The sequence below is a fragment of the Hevea brasiliensis genome, chromosome 2, assembly GCF_030052815.1.
Source record: "Hevea brasiliensis isolate MT/VB/25A 57/8 chromosome 2, ASM3005281v1, whole genome shotgun sequence".
Taxonomy (NCBI): domain Eukaryota; kingdom Viridiplantae; phylum Streptophyta; class Magnoliopsida; order Malpighiales; family Euphorbiaceae; genus Hevea; species Hevea brasiliensis.
Window position 1 is genome coordinate 9,561,531 of NC_079494.1, and position 27,282 is coordinate 9,588,812.

The following is a 27,282-nucleotide window of genomic DNA, read 5'->3' on the forward strand; positions in this document are numbered from 1 at the left end:
ACCCAAAGGGTACCAATAATGGGTATGTAAATAAGCATACAAGATAAGAATCAAAGCTTATATATACTAAAATCTGGTTAAAACCAGTCCAAATCCACAAATAAAACTTAAATCATTACACCAAACTCTGAAATCTTAAGTATCTACACACTCATGCTTGTATTTACAAGTAAAAAATATGAAATAGAGCAAGAAAACATGAAAATAAAACTAAAAATAAAAGAACCTAGAAGAAGAGAATTTAAATCTCTGAAAATGGAAGCTGGAAAAACGTCACTCTGCAGGCATTTTTCCTCCTAAAAATGGCGTGATTCCCTCTTTCCTTTCTCTTTTGATTTTTCTCTTTCTTTCTCCTTATGGTAAAAATGAGAATATGATGCTTATATATCCCCTCAAGGTTTGCCCTAAAAATAGTCTCTAAAAAAGACAAAAGGTGTAAAAGGTGTAAAAAGAGAAAATTTTTCCATGTCAGCAAATTTGCTAACGCTATCCCACATGCCTCATGTTGATTTAAGTTTTTTTCCACATGCCTCATATTGATTCAGAGGATGAGCCTTTAGATTCTGCACGACCAGCTACACGGGGCATGTGGGAGTCCCTGAAACTTTCGGCGTGTTTTGCTCTAAAATCTCTGTTTACACGACCCGCCACACGGGGCATGTTAAAGTCCATGAAACTTTCGACGTGTTTTGTTCCCAAATCTCTGTTTACACGACCCAGTGTGAATTTACATGCCTCATGTGGATTCCTGTTGGCTAACTCTTATCTTCACATGACCCTCAACATGGGGCATGTTGAGGCCCTTGAAAGTCTCCGCTGGTCTTCTCATTTAAGCGAATTTTCTTTATTTTTCACACTACTTTAAGCTTCTAAATCACTTTGAATTTCTTCTATATGGACCTTTTTGCCTTTAAACCTTATTAAAACCTATAAAAAATATTAAAATTCCAAAAGCCAAATATAATGAAACTAAAATTAACAAATTAACTAAAATATGCATTAAAAGCATAAAATTACTAAACTAAAAAGGCAAAATGGATACAAAACTACCCTAAAATACTTATATAAAATGAGTTTATCAACTACATAGATAATTCACAGTTTAGATGTGTACTTTCTTTATAGAAATAAATTTCTCCAAAACTTGTTTAAAATATGAGCCTCCAAAAATAAAGAACCAGGCCAAACTTGCACACACACAAATATACACTCATTTGTCCTTTTGTCACTCCTTACAAATGACTTGTAAGACTCTTATATTTACTACTCAAAGAGTACTAGCCTTTTAGCTAGCAAATTAATCTCTTCATGTATGTAACTATGAGGAAGAATTGTATCTCTTCATTCAGTTACATCTTTTGGCCAATAGACACAACTTTTTCCATGGTTTTAGCATAATTGAAAATTTATCACAGTATAATTCATAGCTTATAGTTCTTTTAGATATCTAAAAACCCTTGAAATTGCTTTCCAAGATTCAATGCTAGGGTTGCTAGTATATTTTGATAATTTACATACTACAAAAGCAATATTAGGTCTAGTGCAATGCATAACATATATGAAGCTATCAATAGCACTAGCTACTCAATTTGAGCAATTACTCTACTAGAATTTTCAGTCAATTTGCAATAAATATCATATGGAATATTTACTTCCCTTAATATAATGAGATTAACAAAGAGTAAAATCTCCACTATGTTTCTATTGGGTAGTTTAGGCCAATCTCTTTAGGATAACAACTAAAACAGAATTCTTGACAATAATAGAGATAAAAGAGAAAAGTTAATATATTTCTATTCCAAATTGCTATTTAAAAAGCATTTGCACCTTTTTAAACATATACAATAATTCAATTTGTATCTATTAAAGTAATTACATCTATTAACTTATATCTTTTAGAACATATATAACAGTTCACTTTGTATTTCTTGGAATAATTATATTTGTTCACTTACACCTTTTATAATAGATGCAATCGTTCATTTTGTATCTCTTAGAATAATTACATCTATTCACTTATACTTCTTAGAATAGATACAACAGTTCACTTTGTATCTCTTAGAATAATTATATCTGTTCACTTGCACTTTTTAGAATAAATATAACTATTGGTAACAAACAATTCATTTTGATGTCTTTTAATGAACAGACATAATTCTTTCAATATGAGATAACTTTTTCTATCACTAATTATTTCTGATAATATCCCCCACTTAGTTAGTGATAGGCACAATCAACAAGAATTAAGATTTATGCATACAAAATGTGTCTTTTGACTTATATACATAAATCTTATTAACTTCTTTAACACATTCATTGTACACTTTAACAGCATATTATAGCATTGTATTTGTTACAATTATAAGCATGTCATCAATATAAAGAAAAATTATCACACCAAAAACTTCTTCAATGTGTAAGTGTTTCTGAATCTATTTAAGAGAAAAGTCTTATGTGGTATGCAATAACTTCTTCCTATAAATATTCAAACTAGGAGTAAGTTTTGCTATTATCCCTCCTACTTATAATAATTCAAGAACTACCACTTTCAAATCCTTAAGCTTTGAAACAAGGATATATAACTTATGAACTTGATCCATAACAGACTTATCAACCATTTGGAATTCAAAATATTTCATGATCATAAATTAACTACACCTTGTTTTCCTGTGTTGCATTTAAACTCTAGTAAATTGCAGATTTCCTTTAGAGACTTGACATAAGTAAATAGATCATATTGCTTATCTGACAAGTTCTTGAAAATATGACCTCTATATAATAATTCATCTTCTTCACATTTTTTTTTCTAGATCTGCTTTTACTTGTGTAGAATTTTCAGGTGTTGGTAGTGAAATGGCAGACAGACTTGGATCAAGTATATAAAAAATATTCAATGCAGTAAGTAAGAATAGCATCTTGTCTTTCCAGTGAATATAATTTGTTCCATCAAAAAGATCTAGTTTCAAGAACTCATTATTCATCATAGAAACAACCTTGGACTCCATTGAAATTAATACCTTAAATTTATTGAGGCAGTGGGTGTTGAATAGGCTTTGAGGCGTGATGAATCACTATCTTTAAGGTATTAATTGCCCTCACTAGATTGCTGCAAGGTTATGACAATATACCTCCAGGATACAACAAAACCTAAAATCTGCTGATAGTAACTCCTGAAGATTTCCTTTAAAAACTTTTTGTATGAACAAAATTTAGAGAGACTAGAAGAGAAGAAGAAGAAGAAGAAGAAGAAGAAGAAGAAGAAGAAGAAGAAGAAGAAACAGAAGTAGTATATGAATTGAAAAACACTTATCCATATTTATAGATAATGGAAGCTATAGCATCTTTTCTAGACAAACACATCTGTTTATTTTCAACAGACATAACTTTTTATTTTTTCGGCACAACTTTTAATAAACGTGACTATATTTTTTTTATTAACAGACACATTTATTATGACACCTTTCCTAACAGTCGTAACTGTTTGTGTGTAATAGACATATTTGTGTATTAATAGATACATCTACTTGTTAACAAATAAATCTTTTCATAATTTATTTATGAAAATTAAAATAAAATAATTATTTTATTTCACACATATACCAAGTGCCATTATAGAATAATATATATATATATATATATATATATATATATATATATATATATATATATATATATATATATTTAAATATATATAATTCTTTATATTTCATTCTTTTCACTTCTTCCCTTTCTTGTATTGTAATAATATGTATATTCTTTCTCTCTCTATTATCTAACATACAAGCTATTTATAACAAATAGTCATTTGAATGTGTGAAGAAGATAAATAATTCATAATTACTAGGTGTGCATAGCAGTGTCCCAAGTGGCAGCAAATTCAAAACATTTTCTCCCAATTCTACAGTGAACAGTAATCAAGTTATTTAATTGGTTTTGGCAACTAGTAAAATCAGAAACTAAAGTTAAAATGCAATCAAGTTCTATTGTGAGAGTAAACAGTATAATTGGATTTGCATGGCCTGAGTGAAGTAGACTGACTGAAGCAAATCAGACCAAACACAAAGTTAAATGGTCTCAACAGGTGCATTTTTTAAGTCTCGTTTAACTTTAGATTAACATATTAACTAGTTACCAAAACAAAGATTCAATTCTATTTAGAATAAAAACAAACATGAGAAGCTTCAAACGATTCACAATCGAATCCCCAATGACAAATGGGTGTGCCAATATATAACAAATGAACTTTATCTTGTGTTCTGTTATTGCATAGAAATTTCCAAAGGGGACATGTCCTATCACACTCAACCAATATTAAGAGAGAAATAGAAATTGGATGCTTGAATTTAAGCAAAGAACAATGAATTTTTCTATGAGTTTCATCTATCATCTAGTTTTTTTCATGCTAGCAAAAAGTCACCAAATTCTCACCTAGTTTTAATTTTTCCACCAAGAAAATGCAAAGACACTAAGAATTTAGAGAAACCTGAAATAAGATTGTTATGCACAGGGCCATGACTATTAACATAATGAAGGAAAATCAGAACTAAAGATTCAAAGAACCAATATAGTTTACTTTATATGCTATGATTAAAAAAAATTTGAGGTGTGTTGCAAACTCAATCAAACAATAGCATTATAGAATCCATTCAAATTAGGCTTAAAACTCAATTTCACCCATATACTTATTGGAAAAGTTCAATTTAGACAATTTTTAACTTTTTATTCAAATTATCAAAGAAGTTTCAATTTAAGCTCAATTTAGCTAAAAAATAAGAAAATCAAGAAATTGAGCTTCTTAATTTTTTGTTTTAAATCAAGAAATCAAGAAACTTAGTTCAAAAATGAAGAAATTGTACTTCTTGACTTTTGATTGAAATCAAGAAAACAAGAAATTTAACCCATAAATTTTAATTGTTGGTTTAAATTAAAACTTTTGGAATAATTTGAACAAAAAGTTAAAAATATGCTAAATTGAACTTTCCAATAAGTACAGGAGCAAAATTGAAATTTTGCTATTGAAATTAAACCAAAGTTGTGGTACCAAGTTAACCCATTCTTATTAAATCCCATTAAATTTAAGAACTATCATGCACAATGGAGGAAGCACAAATAAGAGCAAATGAATTTTACCTAATCTACTTTCTCCATTCCTTTACTTCGATGTTATAATCCACAAAATGTAATAAGATATCAAAGTGAAAATAATACACACCACCAAAATGCCCATAAGATATGCCATAGTGCCCATTAAGTTTCGCAATTGATTAACTCATAAATTTTGTTCATATTTCATCCAAACCAATACATAACCATTCAATGATTCACAAACACAGCAAAATTAGATTCTAGGTGATACTACCCACCCAAAGCAGAGTCAAATGGTCAACACTCGGTCAAATGATCTAACATGACAATCAAAATGTTAGCACTCAGTCAAAAGGTTAGAGCAAAGAAGAAGAGTCATGACTAAGAGCCAAACGGACCATCATGTGATTCAGATCATCCATACCAAACAAAATAAGACTTGGACCATCCAAACTGAGCAAGATAAGGCTCAGATAAAACTGAGCAAAAGAATGCTCAGACTGAAGGGCCTGAACAAACATAGATGAGATATCTAAAAAAGTGGGGATGCTTGCTCGTTAGACTGAGCATCAACCTTATCGAGTATCAGCAATATCAGTCGACGATAAGGGCAAATTCATAGGCGGGAATCTTAGAATATTAGCCAAGTAGTCGAGATTCCCACTAGATAGCTACTGTAACAACCCCTGATCTAGCAGCATAACAACTAAACTGGCAGCATTACTGGTAATTTCCACAACTTGTAATAAGAACTATAACTCAATTTCATATGGATATTCCATACTTATCACATAAAAATTGATCCAAAGTGATTTAAGCAAAATACAAACTTTACATATCATCTCATTCAATTAGGTACAACTTTTCATAATTAATTACTTATACAACTATTACAAAAAGAATCATTACAAGTAAAGAGAGCAAACCCTAATTAGACTCTTGACAAAATACTGCTCTTCTGATGCAGACTCTAGTGATCTACTCCCTGTGGACTCTCGGCTTCAGTACCTACACGAGGTAAAAACCCATCGTGCTTTGCAAATAGCTTAGTGGTGCATGTCTAGCTTTAGACAACTAATTAATAGTTACCTGTAACTATATACACTATAAACATTTAATCAAGCAATTAAGATAATTTCAAGCATGTAGCAATTCACAACAATTTTTAACAAGGATAAATAAAACATTTAATTATTAACTCTTTAATTGAATTTCACTAATTTTGCTCATGAAATGTGCATATGGCAACAAGTTATCTATTAACAAAAGTAAAAATCCAATTTATAAACAAAAGAGCAATTCATTTGACTTGAAAGCTTATCATTTCATTATTTCTGTTTAATGGCCCAATTCCTCCTTCCGGATATTGGGATTTTAATGCGACACCTTTTTTCAGATGTCGTCTTATATTTTTTCTTTTCCACTGTAACATCTTATTTCGGATGTTGTCTTACGTGTCCTTTTTACCACAGCAACACCTTCTTTCAGGTGTAGTATTACATGCCTTTTTAGAATCAATACGTGTAATGCAACACCATCTTTCAAATGTCGTCTTTACATACTCATAGATATTTATTCATTTTAGTTTGTAAATCTACTAGCTTATCCCCCTATTTGGCATGCCAAATTATCCAGTTTCTATCTTCAATCTAGGTAGAATCTTGGGCCTTAATAGTCTTATAACATGATATTAGGTAATTCAAACATTCTTACATCCATAAGGATTAACACTCATCATGTTCTCATGATTTGTCATGATCATATACTTGTTTACATATTCAAAATAAGGAAGGATTGACATTCATCATTTTAACACCAATTGGCATCATCATATAATCAATTTCATATTCAAAATAAGAATATAACCATTTTCACATAGCATTTAGAATTAATCATGTTAATTCCCCATAAGGCAGATTCCCAAACTCATTTTGCAATCATAATTAGACCTAAAGAAAGACATTTTCAAGACCAGTTCTTTTCATAAGACATGTTAATTTATGTCTTAGCTTTCATCAGAAATTAATTGGATCCAATTTAGATGTGTAAAAATTCATTTATACCCCCTTTCTATGCAAACTATTCAAAAAGGTGGATTACCATTTCAGGGGAACACCTATTTGGTACCTTGTCTTCTATCAACTCTTTAGGTACTCTAAAGGCAGAATTAGCTCTTATGGTCTTCATACAATTTATAGCTTAAGGTCTCAACTTTCATTTGAATAAGGAATCACCCCATTCGAAGGTCTAGAACTCAAGTTATGCTCCAATTTCTACATACTGTCCAGTTTATACATAACCAATTCTGGTTACAAACAGAATTCATAGTTCCTGTTCATAAGCTAATTTGATTATTCTAAAGATAAATTCAATTAAAGTAGTCCTCATTAAATATCTTCCTACATGTTTTAAGTTTTCAACAGTTTAAGAATCACCTATTTTGGAGGCCTATATTATGAGTTATAGCTAAATTATCAACTACTATTCACGGATGCATTGTCCTGAGAATTCCAAGTTTTCAGATTTTCAATTCAAGTTTGCACTCAACATTCAAGCACTTTACACCCAGAATTTATACAGGGACTCTAAAGCAAAATTTTAGGCCTGTGTCTTAAGTTTCCAAAACATCTTGTAGCACCTCAATTGGATATATACAGAGGGAGATATGCCATGTTTACTACACGAAGGTCACAAGGCTGAATTGCTGAATTTCAAGAAATTCTAGTTTTGCAATACTAAATTTCTCTAAAATTTCAATCACTTTACCCTAATAATTAGGTTTGGGTCAAAACATAAAAATTGTAGGTAGAAAATTTTGGTGCAAATTTCATCTCAATTGGAGCTCTATAACTCAACTTATAGCCAAATTAGTAAAGACTGCTCGCTAGATTCACTAATTCTGGCAGCCACCATTCAATGATGCATAAAGTAAGAATTTTGCTAATAAGCTTAAATAAGCACTTACATCAACTTAGTTCTAGCAAATTACTCCCAATTGCATCCACTTTTCATTAAAAATCCCCAAGTCAATTCAGTGTATGGTCTTAGTTCCACACCAACAATTTTGCCCTCTTGAAATCAGCTCACCAACTCTTGATTCTTCCTTTTCTTTCACTTTGATTTCGTGCTTTGATAATCAATTCCTTCAATTTCATCATAAAACATCATCTTATATTGTTAAATTAGGATTTGTACATGAGCTTGGATGAGAGAAAATGGAGAAGAATGGAGTGAGATGGGTTAGCTGAACATGATAAGGAAGAAGACACATTTTTTTGTTTTTATATGCCTTAGATATTTTTCCCTTCTTAACATATGTCTCTTTACCATTGGTCTCATTTAATTGGTCATTAATTAGTTTAATTAACCACACTTAATGACCTTAATTAAACTCAATTAGATGCTAAATTGAAAAATTTCAATTTTCCCCCCTAAACTTCATTAACTTTACAACAAAGTCCATAGGTGTCTTTTACAATATTTTACTTTAACCCCTCATTTAATCTAATTTACATACCATATTCAATATTTGAATTTATTACTAAAATATACTGAATACGGTCTATAAATTTGAGGCATTACAGCTACAATGGCTCTTTGGCCTTTAGTTTACAAATATGAGAACCAAAAATTGTTTAGGTACACTTATTTTGTTAAATTGATTATTGAAGCATTCTATTATTTAATTCTTCTATCTTTGATCAAACTTTTAAGTTTGAGCATTGGAGTGGCTAGCCAATAGGCCACCAACCTCACGATTTTCTTTGTTTTTAGGCTAATTTAGCATTCTAAGTGGCCTTCGGAGACTCATAGCAGTATCACTAATGCTCTAAAATTACCTCACGCAAACTTCAATTTATGCTAAACTCATGATGTGAATGGCCATCTTTATCACATAATACCTAAAGAAATTAACTCACATTAGCTTATACCAAACTTAATGCATGTCCCCATCACCTAAGGAATTTTCAATCTAATCAAATGAAACAAAGACACCTTTTGTCGAGATTTCCAAATGAGCTAAACTGGAGTAAAGAAAAAAAAATTGCAACTAAAATGGATGTAGGCTGAAAATCTCAAAATTGGGGGCATGAGGATTGAGCTTCGATGATGAATTTCAGTGTTAGTGTCGATTGTGAGCAGGGGTGTAAATGAACCAAGCCGTTTGTGAGCCACTTGAGACTTGGCTCAGTTCGAGCTCATTTATAAATGAGCCAAGCTCGAGCTCGAATTTTAGGCTTATTTATTAAACGAGCTCGAGCTCAGTAATATTCTGCTCGAGTTCGAGCTAGAGCTCAACTTGTTTATAAACTCACAAATTAGCTCGTTGAATAAGTTCGTTAGTTGACTCATTTAGTGGGCTGATGATCTAGCTCATTATATAGGTTCGTGAGCTATCTTGTGAAACAAGCTCATTACATAGGTTCGTTTTCAGGTTTGTTTACAAAAGCATTTATGTTAATTATTGTATTTCATAATGTTGCAAAATATTTATTTTATTTATGATTATTTTAAAAATAATATATTATTTAAAAAAATGACATAATCAATATAGGAAATATATTTATAAAATATAGTTATTTGTAATTTAAATATAATTTTATTATAAAAAATAAAGTTAATTTCTATATGAGAAATAAAATTAGTTTATCCTATAATAAATATATGCTCTCAATATAAAATAGTATGTTATTTAAATATTATATTTTTATTCAACACTAAGAAAATTGTTCATTCATTATTATTACTCTCTCTCTCTCTCTCTCTCTCTCTCTCTCTCTCTCTCTCTCTCTATATATATATATATATATATATATATATATATATAATTGAGTTGTAATTAATAAATTAATTTATTAAATGTATAATTATTATTCTCTCTTCCTCTCGGACCTCTCCTAGTCTCCCAAGCAATTAATTATTATTAGTCTATCTGGCTATATTCACCCAAAATCCTTCTCTCTAAGCATTAAGCATTTGTTCTCTCTTAAACTTTTAAAAATCTCTTTCTGTCTCTATTAAACCTTTAAATTTCTCTCTTTCTTAATCTCTCATTTGAATTTATTCATGATATGATAATAAAGCGTGATAACATAATGAGCTATATAAAATTCAACTTTAACACATGCTTTCATAGTTTCATATAGCATTTGTATAATTGTATCATGTTATGGAAAGTCAATCACTATGTTATGGAAAGTCAATCACTATATTATTTCTCTGTATATTCTGTATTCTGTATTCCTATTTAGGATTTTTTATTTAGGATTTCTTCCTAATTAGTAGAACACAATTATAGGAATCAATTGTATATATATACCCATGTACAGATTAATTGAGATTAATGAGAATCATCTCTTTCTACATTGTATCAGAGCAGGTCATCAATCTAGGGTGACTATTTGTTCTCACTACCCAGCTCAGGAGAGACCTTGGCCGCCGACCGGCTGTTTCAACCCCGATCAACCCCCTCATTCCACCACTGTGTGCTGTTGCCTGATCCAGTATACCGTTAAAGGACTTCTGAGGTTTGGCTTTCAGATCCTATTTCGGTATTTGCTTGATTTGTGATTTTGGGTTATTTTGCTGCTATAAGCACTTTGGATTAGCATTTTGGTTAGTTTTCTTTGTCTTAACAAATGGAAGACAATAAGAATGTTATTGTGACGCCCCTTACTCGTCTATTGTATAGCCGAGCAAGAAGTGCCACAGTCGGTGCCGGAGCACCCTATCTTGTCTTGTCATGTCTATTGTAAATTTTAATGTCCTTTAAATCAGATATTTAAGTGTAGAATTTTTTTTTATATCTTATTTTTGTGGAGACCCGAATAGATCCTCCTCTGTTTTATTAGCATCTGGCGGGTTCCACTATCACCTGTTAACATATTTATAGTCATCTCACATATTTCCATCTCATATTCTCTTTTATCATATCATTCACAACTATTTATGAGATCTCAAAATGAAGTGTCATCTATTGCATTCATATGGAAATTCATAGATAATAAATTATAAGTTTTCATTTCAAGTCCACAATAAAATACATCATAAACTAGTAATTACATCATGACTAGACATAATGAACCAAAATATTAGTCTACACATGGGCCCTACCAAAATACAAAAGACTGGTGAGGTGACTCTGATTGGTGGCAGATCAGGTCGAAACTCTGTACAAATACTCATGGCGATCACGATCTTGATACCTACGCGATGGAAAACCAACGCGCTAAGCATAACGCTTAGTGGTGCATAATTTATAATAACAATAATTAAACAATTGAATTAATATTTACAAATCATAAATTCTGGGTCTTTTACATTTTTTTATTACACTTTGGAAACAATTAAAATTATTGGGATCTTTCCCGTTTACTTATTGTATATTCAGTATTAATTAATTATTATCAATGCCCAAGAAACCTATAACAAATTATAAAAGCTGGATACACGGGAGTATACGGGTTAGACAGCCCTATGTCTACCCTGTATACATCTGTCAGGCACGAGGCCAGCTGTAGGGCATGAGACCCGCTGTCAGGCTTGTAAAGCCAGAAATAAAGTAGGCACGATGACCAGTAAGTAGGCATATAGCCTGTAGAATAATCATACCAGACATATATTGTCAGTTAATGATTTTCTCGGTAGGCAGTACTGCTATCTGTAGTCCCTAATTGGTATACCAATTTATCCAACTAAATAAATAAGTCTAGGTATACTATGGGCAATTAAATATTTTTAATTAATTTAGCACTATTCACTGTTACTATTCTTTAGTACTGTTCATTGGTACTATTAATTTCATATTAATAGGATATTAGTCCCAATTTACATATTCATATCATTTTTAATATTTAATTATCCTTATGAGTATTTTAATTTTCATATATAGCATTTTTCCCATGAACCTTTCTTTAGGTTCATGTTGATGTGTCATATTTATCTAGGAATTTGACTAGGTTAGGATGTCTATTTAGTCACACTTCCTTCATAATAATTGCTCCTCTATGTTTAAACTTGAATTTCAGTTTTTGAATCACTGAATTTGGGGTTATAGAACTCAAGTTATGGTCAAAATACCATAACTGGTCCCTTTGCCTCTAAGCTGTCCAGAATTTACAATTTCTAGTCAATAAACTTTGACTAGTCATTTGATCATTTTATTGTCATTTTTAGACTTAGGTTCCTTCACAAGATATGTTCCTCTATGTCTTAGGGACTCCCAGGTACAATTTCATAATTTTTCAAGCTTGGTATAGTGAGTTATGGTCAATGTATTAACTTGGACTCTCAATCCTATAAGGGCAAAAATCAACTTCAGGGCAGTATGTTTGGCCCTCTTTTTAGGGTCTTTACACTTAGAATTTGACAAAGGTGTCTAAATCAATGTTGTAGCCCTAAGTATCATGTTTCTAGATCATATTGGAAAATCTCAAATGGAATTTCCTAGTGAGAGTTATGGCCAAATGAACACACAGGTATCAAATGGCATTCTGGGTTCAACTTAACATTTTCTAGATTTCAATTCGTAACTTTGGCTAATATTTTCCCTAGGATGCAATAGTTTCTAGAGCTTGGTCAAAACATAAAAATTGTTGTGCTATGTCTTATAAAACGTTTGGCACTAGTTTCACTCAATTTGCAGCTTTGGAGACCAAGTTATGGCATTTTTGCCAAAACTGGTCAAGCATACCAAAGGAACAGTATTTTGGACAATTTCTGGGTTGGCAGTTTTAGTGACTCAATTTGTGCTAACAATTTGATTTGGTTAAAAGAAAAACTGGGTTAAGTGGTCTTCATGAAAAGTGTAGCCCTATGTCTAAACTTTCCATGGGTGAAATTTTAGGTCATTTGGACTAGTATAGAGAGAGTTATGACCAAATGAATATGTACTGTTCATTTGGTCATTTTCTGGGTTGGCAGTTTCAGTTACCCAACTAGTGCTACCAATTTGAATTGGTTAAGGGCAAAACTGGGTTAAGTGGTCTTCATGAAAAGTGTAGCCCTATGTCTAAACTTTCTATGGGTGAAATTTTAGGTCATTTGGACCAGTATAGAGAGAGTTATGACCAAATGAACATGTACTGTTCATTTGGTAATTTTCTGGGTTTGGTGCAGGGAAATCCAAATTTGGGTAGTATTTAGGTCAAGTTTTGGACAGAATTTGGGCATGGTTTCTTCATAGAAAATGGGCTATATTGAGTCTAATTTCACCTCCAATTGGCCTCATACCAATTGAAGTCACACATTTTTAGTTATGGGTCAATAAACCCACTGGACTCATTGAGTCCAAACCTGCAGAAAATTGACACTTCCAAAACTCAATCTCCTCCAACTTCCTTACTTCAATTTGCATGCAATACACTTCTATAAGCAACAATCTCATCCCAATTAGGTCAAATTTCAAGCATTTACACAAAATCTCTAAGTCATGTACACAAACCCTAATTTCCAAGTTTCAAACTCAATCAATTCAATCCCTTTTCACTTCTCATACATATAATCATATCAATAATCATCTCTAAACTCATTTACATTATTTGAACACAATAAAGCCCAACACATTTCATGGCTGCCAAAATTTGGGGACATCATGGGTTCATGAATTTCTTGTTAATTTCTTGAAATTCCCACTTATCTCAAGTCACTTTCAAGTATTAAAGAAGAAGGAAGGGAGAAAAGCACTAACCTCTTGTGACCCAACTTGAAAATTTTCCCAAAACTTCAACTTTCCTTCTCCCTATGGGTACCTAGAGCTTCCTTATGATGTGGGCTAAATTTTTAATGAAGGGGACCATGGGTTTTGGTGGATAAATGAAGAGAAACTCAAGCTCAAAGCTTGAGCAAAAATGGTGGAGGGGAGAGAACATGGAGACGGCAAAGAGAGAGAGAAGAGGAAATGAAGAAGACTTGTGGTTGGTGAATTTTTGTCTCTTGTGTCTTATATATATATATATATATATATATATATATATATATATATTCTATAATTATTGTACTTTATTTTATTTTTTTAAATGCCATAAGTCTATTTCCTTTCTTTTTTTTTCTTTCCTTTTCTTTTCTTTTCTTTTCTTTTCTTTTCTTCTTCTTTCTCTTCTCATTTTCCAAATTCAAATTCATAAATTTAATTTATGTTAATTATTTTATTTCCTAATTTTAATTTGACATTTAAGTCAAAATTGACCTCTAGGGGTAAAATGACCAAAATGCCTTTCATGGTGCTCATCGGGTTATTTTTATTATTTTATACTAATTTATAAATTCTCTAAACATTAATTTATTTTTCTCAAAATTTTTTTTTCTATATTTTTTTTAATATTTATTTCATTAATTTATGTCTCCTCACTATAGTTTAAGTATAGTTCCAGACATCCTGACTGTCCGAACAGACATTAGTCGTCGGAACAGTAAAATGTGCAGACTACTTACGGTGAGGGCGTTACAATTCTTCCCCTCTAAATAAAATTTCGTCCTCGAAATTTACACAGTGTAATTAATCGAGGGATCGCTATCTCCTTGTCTTTTCACCTTTTTGTGTTATAATACTTTACTTTTTTTTTTTAGTCTGTCTTATTAATCCTTATTCTACAATCTTATCCTTATCTCGATTTACTATTGAAAATACGTAGCTTGATGCGTCCCAACCGCAAGTGCACGGGTCGTACAAGTAGTATAGAAAAATATCGATCCCATGAGGAGTTGTGTTAATGATTGAATTTTCGATATAAAAGTTGACTAAATTGAAGTATTCATGAAATTAAAATAATGAATTAATGGGTAATGGAGTACAAAATCTAAATGTGCAAATTTAATATTCTATTCAACAATGTATTAATTAAACTAAAATTGCATCAAATTGAAATAAGCAAGTTCAAATATGGCAATATTTAAAATGGCAAATGATTAAATTCGATTAGAAATTAACAATGGTAAAAAGGCGATTCCGGAGTTCGGGATTTCATATTCGAGCTATTTTGGGATTTTAAATTGGTTATCCAATCTTGTGAAACTAAATGGTTTTAAGGAGATTAATTCTTAAATCCTTTGAATTCCCTTTCGAGTGAGACAAATAGTGCCTTAATCAATCTAATCCTACTTTCGTGGACTTAGAATTAATTAAGACCCATTAAGTTCTTTAATTAATCTGTGAATCCTCTTAATCCTTAGCCTATTTCTAGGTCTAAGTTAATTAAGTCCAATTTCTTGATTATCTATCACAAGGCCTTCTCCTTTCGGTGCTTCAACCATGGATTAAGAACATCACTTAATGGGATCCTACACTAAGCATGTCATTAAGCATACAAGAAATGAATAAAACTCATTAAGACCACAAAATATGGATTACCCAATCAAAATCCACAAAATATCTCAAATATTACAACCCTTACTCCAGAATCAAAAGTAAACTACTCACTATCCATAATGCTTACAAGATATGATGAGTTTAAATGGAAATAAAGCTTTAATCTAAGCTAAGAAGTAAGAAATTAAACACTAGAAATGTAGAAAAATGTAAGGGAAGAAAGAAATCTGCAAATCTTGGTTGAGAATGGTGTGGAAGGTGAAAGTGACTCCTCAAATTCTGCCTCTCTTCTCCTTTTCTTTTCTGCTCCTTGTCTCTCCCTTTTAAAATGGGAAAATGAGACTATTTATAGCATTTTTCTGACATGGAGCCCTAAAATGGTATGTTCTAGGAGGAATTATTTGAGGGAATCTCCTGCCAGCTCATTAATGAACTCTTCATGGGACTGCATAAGTGGACTGCATAAGTTATGCAGTCCCTTATGCAGTTTTCGGCTGGTTCTGGGTCACTTATGCGAAGCTGCATGACTTGGTGCATAGGTTATGCACAATCCCGTGAAGGTGCATAAGGGAGGCGAGAATGTGCATAAGCTATGCAGTCTCCTTATGCACATTTCGGCTGGTTCTGGAACAGTGATCTTCCTCCTTATGCAGATCTGCATAGCTTATGCGGCAAGTTATGCACAGTTTGGTCAATGCATATTTCAGCTTGAAAACTTGTTTTTGACATCTTTTTGCTGTAGAAGACACTCCTCAATGGCAAAATTCTCTTCAGTCCTTCAAAAACACCATTTTTCCTACAAAACATAGTAAAAATTACAAATTAGTGCAAAATTGACAATTAAGAAAAACTAACTAATTAACTAATGAAATTAGCTAAAAATGACTAATAATCAAATAAAAAGGGTTATAAAATTAGACCTAAATGACTATGCAAGATGTATGCATCAAATACCCCCAAACTCAAGCTTTTGCTTGTCCTCAAGCAAACTTTAAAATGTGGTGCAAAATTTTTAGGGGTGCCTTATCCAAAGAGTTATGAAAATCTCCCATTAAGGTAACTTAACACACCTTTAGCCATACCAACAATCCATGTACCCATCCTTCAAAATGCAAAGAATTTAATGCTTATCCAAGCTTTCACCGCTTAGCCATCAAGTCAATTATCATTCAAAATCTCCAAACCAACCAATCAAAAGAGAGAGTCATGCTGAAAAGGAATTCTAGAACAATCAATAGTCAAAGTGTCTCTATATGGAATAATGGAATTGAATGAATGAATGAATAGTTTTCCAATCCCATAGGCAAATTCCCTACTCCTATCTCCACTAATGTAGCAAGTACTATCAAGAGATCAAAGGTCTTTTTAGGGATGTAATGGGGCTATAGGGTTCAAAATGAGGCTAAGAAGAAAGATGGGTAAAAATGATTCAAAGCATGAGAATATTTTCAATTTTGAGACATAAGGTACACTTTATTATGTATATATATATATATATGTTTTTTTTTTTTTTATATATATGGGAGAGAGAAATACACAATGAGGATTGTCAAGTGCTAGCATAGTTTACAAAACACATAAAAATGGAGGGACATTTTGATACTTTAACTTGTATTTTGCATTTTCTTTTGATGATTGTCCCTAAAATTGCCACCCCCAAACTCATTTCTTTTAATACTTTGGGTGGATTTCTTTCATTTTGAATGACAATGGTGAAAAGCACATATACTAGCACTTTTACAAGGTGACAAGCATTTCTTCTCCCTTTTATTGTATTTTTTTTTCTTTTTTTTTCCTTTTTTTTATTATTATTTTTTATGTACCTAATATTGTAAATAATTATTCTCATGAAAAGGGTTGTAGTGTTTGGTTCATTGGCTAGGTGGTAATAAGGATTTCAAGAAAAATTAGGGATAAAAAGGCTCAAAGGGGTTTGCAAGGGTCAATTTTAATTAGGAAAAAGGGCCAAAGGTTTAAAATGAGGAGGTTTAAATCAAAGAATGCCTAATCATCTCTCTTTTCAAGTACAGGCTGGTATTTCGCCTTGAAAGGTTTAGAAAATTTGTTCTAGGATTGGTGAGACATCATTTGACTACCGTATATCCAATAATTCCCTCTAAACACTTCCATCTCCAAATGACTAGTTGGGTGGCTTTTTGGCTAAGAAGATATAGACAAGAGATAAACACTTCAAAACTTTGCACCTCTTAGGAAACTTTCAATCCACAAACCCAACTAAAAGGTGAGTCAAATCACTCTCATAGGCACATTTTCAATACTCAAGGGATTTGGCAAAAGATTTTAATGCATGGTGCATGATTCCTAAAATGAGTAATGCATGAACTAAATGGAAGGAGTCTATTTGTATGCAATTTGTACAATTTCTAAGTGATGTATAATGTGTGTGTAAATGTGTAATGTGTGTGTGTGTAGGGATGTATATGTAAAATAGTTACAATATATGTAAATGGAATAGAATGAGATGCTCCTATACTCAAAATGTGAAAAATAAAGCTAAAAATCAAAATGTGCACCCCCAAACTCAAAATTAGACATTGTCCTCAATGTCTCAAACAGTAGATAACCAAAACTCAAAGCAAATAATATTGACCAGGAATTGTAAAAATTAAGAGCAAAAAGAAAGAGTTACCTGGTATGAGAATTCAAGATAAAGGGATGCATAAGAAGCTGCACAGGTTATGCAGAGTTAAGTGCTGTCCAGAGCATGTGCATAGGTAAGGTGCATAAGCCATGCGGTGCTGCATAAGAGGCAATATATGTTGCATAGGCTATGCAGGACAGTTGCATAAGGGAAATACAACACATGCGATTCTGTATAGCAGAAAGAGTTGCACAGGCTATGCAAAAGTTGTGCATGAGGAAATTCATAGCTGTGCAGTGTATACAAAAGCTGCTGCATGGGAATTGGCAAGGGGAAATGTACAACCAGCAGTAGAAGTATTGAAATATAGACAGAGTATGGGCAAATATGTACAAAAAGGCAATAAGTGCAATAAAAATCAAAGAAGACTAATGTAATAGCTATCTAATAAAACCTCAAAAGAAACAGAATTTAAAATAAACTAATTCAGAACAAACAAACATAATCCAAAACAAACTATAAATGTTTGAACATATTTACAAAGAAAAGGTCCTACAAGATTGAACAAAAGTAAAATAAACACTAATCTATGTCTATTGTTTTTCCTTTGTCCAAGGATGTGGCTAAGGGGCTTGTGGCTGCTGCCGGCTGTCGAAAAGATGGTGCTGGAGGAGGTGATGGAGGTGGGGGTGGCATGCCCAAAAAGATCATGAGTTGCTTCACCATCTCCTTCAGTTCTTTCTGTTTGTCCCTGGTTTCCATGACAAGGTCAAATAGCTGATCATGACGATCCTTTAGTGTATCAAGACCACTGTCAAGCTTCCTATCCACAAAGAATATATCATCACTAAGCCTTTCAAGATAGGTGAATAAGGCTTTAGTGTTGAATGCAGGAGGTGCTGTGGATGAGGAAGGTTCATCTGTAGGAGGTATGGGCTGAGCAGAGGTAGCTGGAATGTCCTGTGTAGGCTGAGGGGGTGGGGTAGGTGTAGTAGGGTGCTGTGGGACTGGTGTGAAAGGTTGGGTTTCTGGTTGTGCAATAGGCTCAGTTTCTGTTGCAGGGTGGACAGGATCAAAACATGACAGAGTAAACCCTGTTTTGGTTAAATGTGCAGTATCAAAATATGAAGTGTCTTCAAGTGCTGGGATTGAGTGCTCTGCAGGATTAAAACCAAAATGCTTGGCTATGACAGTAATGAACCCACCCAAAACAATGTCACCTATGGATTTGGTGGCAATATGCAGCACATGTTCACAAAAGAAGTAACCAGGAGATACCTTAACTTTGTGAAATGCACACCATAACATAAATAGTTCAGATTTGCCCACAGCACCAGAACTAGTTCCTCTGCCCAATATGGTGCTAGCCATCAGCCTATGAATAAACCTAAGTGCAGGGTCAAGGATTTGTGATGTTTTGGATCTACCAGCAGAGAAAGTTTGAGGTTGGTTTGTTATGATTCTCCAAAATTGGGCAGGATTCCAAATGCCCTTGTTGGCTACCTCTACTCCAGTATGTGGTACTCTAAAGAACCCATCAATTGCAAAACCAAAAATGCCATGAAATTGGTCCAATGACAGCTCTCTATTTTGCCCCAAGCATCTAAATGTCATAATTGGTTTATGGTCTACATCATGCAAGTTGAGGGTAGCAGAGAATGAAGAAATAAACTCCAAAACTAGAATTAGATAAACTACCTCTTGCTTATGCACAAATTCTGTCCAACCCATACCATCAAGAAATGTAACTACATTGTCAAATAAGCCAAGAGATTGTAAAGCATCAGCAGATATATACCTAGTGGGTTGTACCTTCCTATCCTTAAGGCGCTTAAAAGCTGCTTTTTGAATCGTATCAGGGAGAGGCCAGGGTAGCTTTGATACAAATGAGGATGCCGAAATTGTCTTTTTGCTGGAAGAGGGTGTAGAGGGTGGAGCTTTTGGCTTTTTGGGAGGCGGTTCTGACAATGGGGTGGGTGGGTCTTTGCGTTTGGACAGAGGAGGGGCGGAGGACATGGGTCGCACGGATTTGGACTGGATTTTGCGTTTGTATGTGGTTGGGGGAGGTGGTGGGGGTGTCGTTTGTGGTGGAGCATTGGAAGTGGGGTGTATCGATGACAATGGAGAGACTTCGAGGGGAGAAGTGGGGCGGGAATGTGGAGGGGAATCCATTGCCGATGGAGAAGAGATAGAGGGAAATGAAAATGTAGGGGGGAATTTAGGGTTTTCGTGATGAGAGTGCTAGTGGAGAAGATGGGAGAGAGACGGCGAGAATGCCGGAAGGAATGGAGGTTGAAGGGCGGTCGTGGGGTGAAGAGTCGGGAAGTGGAGGTGGGAAGTTTTGTTTGCCGAAAATGAATTTGAATCGGGTTTGAAAGAGACTGCATAAGGGGAAAATGATTTATGCATAACCTGTGCACTCTTTTGTACATGTTTCAGAATGATTTAAACTTCAGAGAAATGCTTATGCACAAGTGCATAGGTCATGCACTGTCCTTATGCATGTTTCGGTGACCCTTGAAATGTTGAGGAGCGAAGTCATGCGGGAGTGCATAAGTTATGCACTCCCCTTATGCATCTCTCGGCAGAAGTGGTGTTTTAGAAAATCGGGTCATGCAGAAGTGCATAGGTTATGCACTCTGCTCATGCACTGTTCGGCAATTTTTGGAATTTTGGTTGGTGGTCATGCAGATGTGCATAGGCTATGCACTCTGCTTATGCACTGTGCGGTGGGTTTTGAAATTCAGAATCTTTGGTTATGCAGAAGTGCATAGGCTATGCACATTGCTTATGCAGGTCTCGGCAACTTTTGGAATTTTCTGATTTCTGGTTATGCAGAAGTGCATAGGTTATGCACTCTGCTTATGCACCCCTCGGCAAAGTTTGGAAATTCAGAGTTTTGGTTATGCAGAAGTGCATAACTTATGCATCTTCCTTATGCACCCCTCGGCAGGTTTGATTTTTCTGGGTTTCTGGTCATGCAGAAGTGCATAGGCTATGCACTCTGCTTATGCACCCTTCGGCAGGTTTTGGAATTCAGAATTTTTGGTTATGCAGAAGTGCATAAGCTATGCACATTGCTTATGCAGGTTTCGGCAACTATGTTTTTTTCTGGGTTCCTGGTCATGCAGATGTGCATAGGTTATGCACTCTGCTTATGCACCCTTCGGCAGAATTGGAGTTTTGGATTTTTGGTTATGCAGAAGTGCATAAGTCATGCACTCTCCTTATGCAAACTTCGACAGAGAGAGAAAATGGAGGATTTGAAGTTATGCAAATGTGCATAAGTCATGCACTCACCTTATGCAAGTTTTGACAGATATGAAATTTGACAAAATGAGGTTATGCAGAGTTGCATAAGCTATGCACTCTCCTTATGCACTTGCAATAAAGGTGAAAAATGGCAAGAATTGTGGTTATGCAGGATTGCATAAGCTATGCAGTTGCTTATGCACAATTCAACAAAATTAAGATTGCAAAGGAACATGATTTGCAAGTGTGAAAAATACCCTAAAATGAAGAAATATAATTCCATGAAGCATAAACCATGAGAAATTTTCACCAAAAACATATCAATATATACAAAGTGTATCAAAAAGGCATCACACAAGCATGTAAAAGTGGATCCTACATAAAAGATTTTTTTTTTTTTTTTTTTTGAGAACTATGCCATTTTGAGTCAAATTCTGCAAATCAACATTTAGCACATAAAACTCCATAAAATCTGCATGAAGTTGCATCTAACCACAAATGAGAAATGAACTCTCCAAGTTTTGCCAAGAAAATGCAGCATTTCTACCTTGAATTCTACAACTCAAAGAAGCTCAAAGCTGCAAAAATGACTCACTTACCACCATATTAACATTATAAGCACAAGTATTAAAAAGTTACACACCCAACCTCATTAAAACACAAGCCATTTGCTGCAGACACCCCTTTTTGCAGCAGAATGTACATTTCCTCTGCATAAACCAGATTGCAGCTCCTGCACAGGTTATGCAGCAAAAACTTATCAGTTCTTTTGAAGGACAAAATTTTTTTTTCAAGTTAAGAATTACTTCCCCAACAGTTCACCAGCCTTTCTTCATTGAATTACATCTACAAGAGACAAAATTTAACAATGTCAAAAATTGAATTTGGGGAGATTGAAGATAAAAACAAAATTAATGAAAATGAAAGTAAATCAACAAAAGCAAAATAAAGGACTTGGGATGCCTCCCAAGAGGGCTATTTTATAGTCCTTAGCTAGACTCTTCATGAATTTCACTGAAAAGAGGTGAGGGATTGGAGAGCTTGTAACAGTTTGCTCCCTTTATTGGGTCTTCAGTTATGTAATGCTTCAATCTATGCCCATTGACCTTAAAATTCCCAGATTTTTCACTCCAAATTTCTATTGCTCCATAAGGGAAAACCTTAGAAACTCTATATGGACCAGTCCACCTTGACTTAAGTTTTTCAGGGAACAATTTAAATCTTGAGTTGAACAACAAAACTAAATCACCTTCTTTGAATTCCTTTTTCCTCAGATGCTTATCATGCCAAACTTTAGTTCTTTCTTTGTAAATACGGGCACTTTCATAAGCATCCATCCTCAATTCCTCAAGCTCATTAAGTTGTAACAACCTTTTTTCACCAGCTTGCTTAAGATCAAAATTCAAGGTTTGAATGGCCCAATATGCTCTATGTTCTAGCTCCACAGGTAAATGACAAGACTTACCATACACCAACCTAAAGGGAGTAGTTCCTATAGGGGTTTTGTAGGCAGTCCTATATGCCCATAAAGCATCATCTATTTTGATAGACCAATCTTTCCGAGAATTGTTCATGCTTTCTCCAAAATATGCTTGAGCTCTCTGTTAGAAATTTCAACTTGTCCTGAAGTTTGAGGATGGTATGGGGTAGCTATCTTGTGCACTACACCATACTTCCTCATTAAGCTTTCAAATTGCTTATTACAAAAATGGGAACCCCCATCACTAATTATAGCCCTAGGAGCTCCAAATGCATTCAAGACAAATTTCTTCAAGAATTTCACTACCACTCTAGCATCATTAGTTGGAGTTGCAATAGCTTCCACCCACTTTGACACATAGTCAACCCCAACTAAGATGTATCTATTACCATATGAAGGAGGAATGGCCCCATAAAATCTATTCCCCAAACATCAAATAATTCCACTTCAAGAATATTATTTAGGGGCATTTGATCTCTTTTTGACAAATTTCCACTCCTTTGACATCTATCACAATCCAACACAAATTTCCTCACATCCTTAAAAAGATTTGGCCAAAAGAAACCAGCTTGCAAAATTTTACTAGCTGTCTTAGAGATGCCAAAATGACCTCCATAATCAGAAGCATGGCAATGATGCAAAATACTCTGTACCTCCTCTTCAGGAATACATCTTCTAATTAGACCATCACAACATCTCCTAAAGAGTAAAGGATCATCCCATCTATAAAACTTCACCTCATGCAGAAACTTTTTCTTTTGTTGCCATGTCATACCTAGAGGTAAAACTCCACAAGATAGATAATTCACAAAGTCTGCATACCAAGGTAATTTAGCAACAAGAGAGAAAAGTTGTTCATCCAAGAAAAACTCATCAATAGGGATTTCATCCAATTCTTCACCATCCAATTTCAACCTACTAAGATTATCAAAACTACATTTTGGCTCCTTTCTTATCTCTAATCTCCAAATCAAATTCTTGTAACATCAGAATCCACCTAATGAGCCTAGGTTTGGCCTCCTTTTTACGGAGCAAATACCTGATGGCTGCATGATCTGAAAATATAACCACCTTTGAGTCAACAATGTAAGGTCTGAACTTTTCCAATGCAAAGACAATTGCCAAAAATTCCTTTTCAGTTGTTGCATAATTTGTTTGAGCCTCATCCAGTGTTCTACTAGCATAATAAATAGCATAAGCCTTTTTGTCCTTTCTTTGACCAAGAACAGCCCCAATTGCATAGTTGCTAGCATCACACATAATTTCAAAAGGTAGGCTCCAATCAGGTGGTTTGCATAATTGGTGCAGTGATAAGAGCTTGCTTCAACCTGCAAAAGGCATCCAAACACTCTTGGTCAAATACAAATGGTGTATCATTACTTAACAAATTAGACAAAGGTTTAGCTATTTTAGAAAAATCCTTGATAAAGCGTCTGTAGAACCCGGCGTGTCCTAGAAAACTTCGAATTCCCTTGACATTGGTAGGAGGAGCCATCTTCTCTATCACTTCAACTTTGGCTTTATCAACCTCTATTCCTCTATTAGACACCAAATGTCCAAGCACTATCCCTTCCTGGACCATAAAATGACACTTTTCCCAGTTTAACACAAGGTCAGTATCTGCACATCGCTGCAAAATTTTAGAAAGGTTAGCCAAGCATATATCAAATGAAGATCCATAAACAGAAAAATCGTCCATAAAAACCTCCATTATGTCTTCAATGAAATCTGAGAAGATTGCCATCATGCACCTTTGAAAAGTGGCTGGTGCATTACACAACCCAAATGGCATCCTTCTATAAGCAAAGGTTCCATATGGACAAGTAAAAGTGGTTTTCTCTTGATCATTTGGATGGATAGGGATTTGAAAAAAACCTGAATATCCATCTAAATAGCAAAAGTAAGAATGCCTAGCCAATCTTTCCAACATCTGATCAATGAAGGGAAGTGGAAAATGATCTTTTCTAGTGGCAACATTTAATTTTCTATAATCTATGCACATTCGCCAACTAGTCACCGTTCTAGTGGGAATTAATTCATTATTTTCATTTTTGACCACTGTCATTCCACCCTTTTTTGGAACAACATGTACTGGGCTCACCCAAGTACTATCTGAGATAGGGTAAATGATCCCTGCATCAAGCAACTTCAAAATTTCCTTTTTAACAACTTCTTTCATATTTGGGTTCAACCTCCTTTGATGTTCAATAGATGGTTTACAATTTTCTTCCAAACTGATTCTATGCATGCAAAAGTGTGGGCTTATTCCCTTAATGTCATCTATGGTGTATCCTAAGACTTTCCTAAATTGTCTCAACACTCTTAACAACTTATCAGCCTCTAATGTACTCAAATTTGCATTTACAATTACTGGATAAGTGTTATTGGTGCCAAGAAATTCATACCTGAGCTGAGAAGGAAGTTGCTTAAGTTCTACCTTAGGTGCATCTTCTTCCTTGAATGATGGTTGCTTAAATTCGACTTTTTCCTTTTGTGTGAGTTGAAAAACTGGAGCAGAAGTGAATGGTGGACTTCCCTCTAAGTGTTGAGCATATGCAGCTACATGAGGCTTGTCATAGTCTATGCCTCCTCCATGAACCAAACAATTTTCAAGTGGATCTTCTGGATATTTCTTTCTAAAGTGTTCTTCAACCAGCTCATCAATGATATCAACTCTCAAGCAAGTATCAGCTTCAGAATGATGCTTCTTCATAGTGTTATTAATATTGAAAACCAATTGCTCTTCACCAACTCTAAGAGTAAGCTTTTCTCCTTTCACATCAATCAATGCTTCTGCTGTAGCTAGAAAGGGTCTCCCCAAGATAATTGGAATATTAGAATCTTCCTCCATGTCCAAGATGACAAAGTCAACAGGTATGTAGAACTTCCCAACCTTCAGAGGTACATTCTCCAAAATCCCTTCAGGATACTTGATTGTTCTGTCAGCTAACTGAAGAGAAATGTGGGTTGGCTTTAGATCTCCCATGTTGAGCTTCTCATAGATGGAAAGGGGCATAAGGCTAACACTAGCCCCTAAATCACATAGAGCTTTTGTAGAACAAGACTCTCCAATGTGGCATGGAATTGAAAAACTCCCTGGATCCTTAAGCTTTGGAGGAAGTTTCCTTTGGAGGATAGCACTACATTCTTCTGTCAAAGCTACAGTTTCATCATCTTCAAGTTTCCTCTTGTTTGAGAGAATTTCTTTCAAGAATTTTGCATAAGAGGGCATTTGTGAAAGAGCATCAACAAAAGGCACATTTATGTAAAGTTTCTTCAAAACCTCTAAGAACTTCCCAAATTGCCTATCAAGCTTGGCTTTGTGAAATCTTTGTGGAAAGGGAAGCTGTGGCTTGTAGGGTTCAGGAGGTATATATTTCTCTTCTTTTTCTTCAAATTTCTCCTTACATTTTTCTGCACTCTCTTGTTTTTCACTCTCATCAGTCCCTTTTTCATTTTCTCTCTTCTCACTGTTTTCACTCTTCTCATCATTTATAACTTTTCCACTTCTTAAAGTAATAGCTTGACACTGCTCTCTTGGATTTTCTGGTTGACTTGGAAGCTTTCCAAAAGATTTGGCACTTGAGGAGGATGCTTGTTGTGCAATCTGGTTTTCCAGCATTCTGTTGTGTGTTTGCATCTGTTCCAGCCTTGCTTTCACCTCTCTCATCTCCTCATCATGCTTATTTTGGTTGGCAAGAATCTGTTGCAATAAAGCTTCAGTGGTGGAATTTCGTTCTTGCTGTTTTGGTGGAGGGTTCATATTTTTGGGCTGAAAATTAGGCAGTGGTTGCCTATTTTGCTGATATGGAACTTGACTCTGCTGTTGTGGTTGAAAATTCTGATTTTGAACTTGATTTTGCTGATTTCCCCATGAAAAGTTGGGATGATTCCTCCAATTTGGATTGTAAGTTTGAGAGTAAGGATTCCCCATTTGCTTGTTTCCATAATTACCAACATATGCTGCTTGTTCTCCATAATCTACTCCACAGCTGGTTGTTTCCTCTGCATAAGCCACTTGTTGTGAACTTCCAGCTGATGATGATGAACTAACCAACATACTCAAATCTTCCATCTTCTTAGCAAGGACATTTGTAAGTGCATCAAATTTTGCATTAATCATGTTGAATGAGTCAAGATCATACATTCCAGCAGCTTGCCTTTTCTGAGTTGGAGCTGGTCCTCTTGGACTACTCCAAAGATGAGTATTCTTTGCAATTTTCTCCAATAGCTCATAAGCTTCATCTTCATGCTTAATAATAAATTCTCCTCCTGTTTGAGCATCAATAATTCCTCTGATTGCAGGAGTGACATTTGTGTAGAAATTCTGATTTATCATCCATTTTGGAATGGCATGATGTGGGCATAATCTCTCTAATTCCTTCCATCTCATCCATGACTCATAAAGAGTTTCATCTTCTCTTAGTCTGAAAGCTGTCATTTGATTCCTCAGCTCTTGAGTTTTTCCAGGTGGAAAATATTGTGCAAGAAATGCATCAGTGAGTTGCTCCCAATTTGTGATGGAGTTGTGAGGTAAAGAATCAAGCCAATCCAGTG

At 34.2% G+C, this 27,282-nt stretch overlaps 1 non-coding gene and 1 pseudogene across 1 annotated transcript; one reads left to right on the forward strand and one right to left on the reverse strand.

The window, feature by feature from the left end:
• Positions 1 to 27,282, reverse strand: part of LOC131177880 (uncharacterized) — a 114,887-nt pseudogene that overhangs the window by 16,405 nt on the left and 71,200 nt on the right.
• Positions 27,075 to 27,181, forward strand: LOC131178115 (small nucleolar RNA R71). Its single transcript, XR_009147248.1, has one exon. It is a non-coding gene; the product is annotated as a small nucleolar RNA R71 (small nucleolar RNA).